The sequence below is a fragment of the Temnothorax curvispinosus genome, unplaced genomic scaffold (genome assembly GCF_003070985.1).
Source record: "Temnothorax curvispinosus isolate PA1 unplaced genomic scaffold, ASM307098v1 QBEX01008326.1, whole genome shotgun sequence".
NCBI classification, from domain to species: Eukaryota; Metazoa; Arthropoda; class Insecta; order Hymenoptera; family Formicidae; genus Temnothorax; species Temnothorax curvispinosus.
Window position 1 is genome coordinate 409,661 of NW_020218106.1, and position 4,716 is coordinate 414,376.

Sequence of the window (4,716 nt, forward strand, 5' to 3'; positions counted from 1 at the left end):
CACGCACGCACGCACGCACGCACGCACGCACGCACGCACGCACGCACATATATTATCTTATTAATGCTATATATTTATACTGTACGTACTAATATATTCTGAATACAAATTAATTTAAAAAAATACAATGAGCTTTTTTAAAATATGTCGCAAATTATAAAAAAAAAAGAACAAAATTTAATCTTATTTATCAATTTTTGTAAAGTTTTTATAATTTTGTACTTATTAATTTTTTCTATAAAGTCATTTTTTTTTATTATATCTATATAATATTATAGCATTAATTATTTCAAAAAATCTAAAATATCCCGGTTTACCATCTACATAATGCAATTCTATCAAGGAAGCTTTTATGAATATGAAAGGGGCGCAATCTAGTAATTATCAAGAGCATCTGTGGTGGTATAAGTCGAGAGCTTAAACAGACGGAAGCTCCCAACGGATGCTGAGCAGTCGATAAAGTAGCAGGGTATAACTATGTTGCATCTCCCTTGCCCTCGAATGGAGTGACAATATACCTATTGTCAACCTACAAAGTATATGTTTTCTCATACAGTAGTCTCAGAAATAGCCAACACGCGAGAATGACTTGAGCGAATATGTGCTAAGTACACTTCCTCTAGAAGCATGTCGAGTAGGTCACAAATAGGCCAGCTGAAGAGTATGCTTAATCAGAATAGCATTGCGCGAATTTACGAAATGGTAAATTTTAATTTCGGAAGTTTCTACCTTATCAACGTTGGAATTATTAGAAAAATAAAAAAATTAAAAATAAAAATTAATTAATTGAGAAGCCATAAACATTTTAGATATCAGAAGAATTTTTCTTTAATAAAAAGTTTGAACAATTGTTTTTCTGTGTCTAATTGTACAATTTAATAAAGGTGGTATTATCTGAAAATTTAACACAATAAATTCAATTGTATATATTTCTATAATAAATATAATAATTTTTTTGTCTTGTAAAAGCTTATATCAACATTGTCAATTACAAAAGAAATATACCTGCATAATAAAAATCATAATAAAATCACAATAAAAATTGTATAATAATATGAAATATATTACTAATTTAGGCCTGCGTTCCAAAACCACAATCTTAGTACTCGTGCATCGTTCTATCTATCTTTGTTACTTACAGAAAGTTAAACAAGGTCACAGAACGCTCATAGCACTAAGAGCGTGGTTCTGAAACGCAGCCTAGGTAATTATGAAGAGATAGGGAGTCACTCCCGATTTCAATAATTTTGAAGTATGTTATCAATTAAGGTCATCACATAGAGTAATATTGTAAAGATGTCGGCGCTCGTTGTTTATTAAAAAGATACTAACAAATGTAACTGAGAAATATAACAGTTTATGTCAGTATTAAGGGAAGTAATTTGCTGATATGTATGTGTATAAACGGTACATATGTAGACAGAAGAGGGTCTACCGCAAGCAGAGGTGAGTAGGGATAGGGCGGTAGTCCTTCCACTGCCTACATGTGTACTGTATGTACACACATATCAGCAAATTACTTCCCTTAGCACTGAAATAAACTGTTATATTTCTTGAACTTTTTTGTTAATAACAAACAATGACCGCCGGCTTTTGAAGGTTACTCAGAGTAATAACTTTGATAATGTACCTCAAAATTATTGAAATCGGGAGTGGCTCCCTATTTCTGCATAATTATCAAAATTTATATTTCTTAAAATAGTATCTCATGTTTTTATTAAATTTTTATTATCTGTCAAAATAAATATTTCCAAATATTGCTTCTTCTGATACTTTGCATTTAATTATTCAGTTTTTATAAATTCTTGAAAAAATATTTAGTTAATATTATTCTGTTTAATTATTTTTAATCTATGAATTATACTTTATCAAAATTGAATAATAATCAATTATTGCCTGTGTACGTTAATTAATCTTTTAATTTAATTTCTTTTGTGAAATATCTAGAAATATTTCTAGTGTCCCACGTATTTATCGCCTCATGTCCATGTACCAATATCTTTTGTAGTATTAAGATTTTACAAATACACACATACTTGTAAACAAAAGATTCTCAAAAGTTATATAATATCTCAAAAATTAATTAAACGTCAATGGCTGCTAATTAAACACAGCTCTTTCCTAATTTCAGTCAGCATATCTTTTTAAATGTATACTGTCACTAATGTTATTATCTTTTTAATATATAATAATGTCATGTCAGTGTAAACAAATACCTACATATGTAAATTACTAAGCCAAAATCCATTACATAAGACTTATAAAATATCGGTTTTATGTCTTTGCGGTGTACTATCTAAATTCCATTGACGCGAAAAAGCAATCAACATCGTTCACGATATCGTTTTCGATAACGAAATTACGTACGACATTTGATTTGACAATATAACGAAGTAGTTATTTTTACGGTCGAAATTCAATTTATTTTCGCAGCAAAAGAAAACGATAAAATCATTGGTCGCTTTTATGCAATAGATTAACTCTTAATGTGCAATATACAATATATTGAACTGCTGTGAATACATTTATTGAATTAATCAGTGATGCATTAATAAATATCTTATAAAAATATCATACGTAATTAATTTATTTGTATAACGCTAAAACGCTGAATAAATATCAAAATAATTTTAATTCAATCTTATTTCAAATTAATTTTAAATAAAAATTTTAAAGAAAAAAAATGTTTGAAAAAATAAGCTGGTTTTAATGTAATTTATATTTAACAAAGACAATACTAATTATTAATTACAATAACTTTTAAAATATTTTTATTAATTTATTAAATTAATTTTTACATTAATATTGCTCGTTCTTACTTTTACTTTAAATACTTCATCATTTTTTTAAGGATTGTTGCGTTTAAATGTCTTAACATAACACATATACTACTTTTCAGTAAAGTATCGCATTAGATAGGTACTTGAGAAGATAATATAATCAATCCGTACTTAGTTATGCGTAAGTATATTACATGGCTTTATTAACTTAAAAACAATAGATCATATTGTTAGAATTCTGAAATTAACAATATGCAGAATATTATTTTAAATAAATCTTAAATATTTAAAACTATAAATGTTTAATTATTAATCTATATATATAAAAATGAATGTATGTATGTATGTATGTATGTATGTTCTTTATACACTCTTAAACTAGTCGACCGAATTTTTACCAAAAGTATATAAAATAAGGGTAGAATTTTCCGGGGAGTGTTATAGAGTGTATAGTTTTTCGTTACCGATCTTTTTGGGAACCGGTATCCGAAATTTTTCCAATTTTTCGGGAAATAATTGACCGAATTTTAAAGAATTGTATATGAATCAGGGGTAGAATTTCTCTGGGAGTGCCATAAAGTGTATAATTTTTTGTTACCGATTTTTTTGGAAATTGATTACAAAATTGTAACGATGCGCCCCGAAACGCATCATTCCCGGCGAGCATCAGCCGGATGCCGCCCGGCCGAACACCCGCCGGGCGAGACAAGGCACGGTGTGCCCTTTTTTAAACGATTCTTCTCGCGTATCAGTCCGCAAACGGACTTAGCGCGGCAACCGACTCGGAGCGCCGAGCGGTGCCGAAAACGGCCGAGAGCCACCGAACGCAATCGCGGCGTCGGGGCGCCGTACTTCCCGAACGCTCCACCGCTCCATCCCGGCGCGCGCGATTGCCGTCGCGTATACCCCCGCCACGCCGACACGCCACCGCGGGCGTATATAAACCGAGCAATATTGCTAGGTTTTTAGATTCCACCGTGAGCCAGCAAACCGATCTGACCGATTCTCCGCTGCTCACGGATCCCGAAATCCCACAGTCGAACAACCAGGAGGTAGAGAGCATTCTCTGCCTCTGCCGAGTGAAGCATCTAGGCGGTTGACTCGAACTTCCATACGAACACCTGTGACACCGGAGTGAACCAGGGTAAGAGAGTTCTTCTCTTACTCGCCAAGGATCTTGGCCACCCGGTGCCGCCTCCCGCCTACCCGAATCGATGCGCCAGGAAATAGAGAGTACTTCTCTATCTCCGCTAAGGGTCTTAGCCGCTCGATATCACGTCCAATAGCGATCCAGCGCCGTATGCGCTCACTGCCGGCGTTATCCAAACCTGCGATACCGCGCCGAAATACCTCTGCGAGCCCGCACGCCCGCCGATCCGCGAAACTCCGCGATCTCCGTGAATCATCGCGTCACCCGGCGTTCGCACGCTCCGTGATATCTATCCTGTAACCGCGTCCGCGACCTATTACACGTATTCAGCGACTCCGCGCTACCTGCATTACACCGCCATTATAAACCGCGCCCGCGATCTATCACACGTAGCCATCGACCCCGCGATCACTGTAATCTGTCGCTATCGTAGCAGCGACCGCGATCTTTTGTACATATTCACCGCTCCCGCGAGCGTCTCTATGTATACACGCGTAATTGAATAAATACTTTATTTTGTTTTATTATATTTTAACCGAGTCTTGTGTCTTCCTCCGCGCCTACTCCGAACCCTGACCAGCCGCGAGCTAAATCCGCGCTTCGGAAGCTAGGTTGTTTTAAAATTTTTCCAATTTTTTAGGAAATAATTGAGTGAATCTCAAAGAATTGTATACGACGGAATTGCCGCTGATCGGTAAGTGAAATATCGGAAAAGCGAAAATGACTCAATAGTGTGAAACTCGAGTAGAAAAAGACCGGTTACGACATGTTTAATCCATAAACACT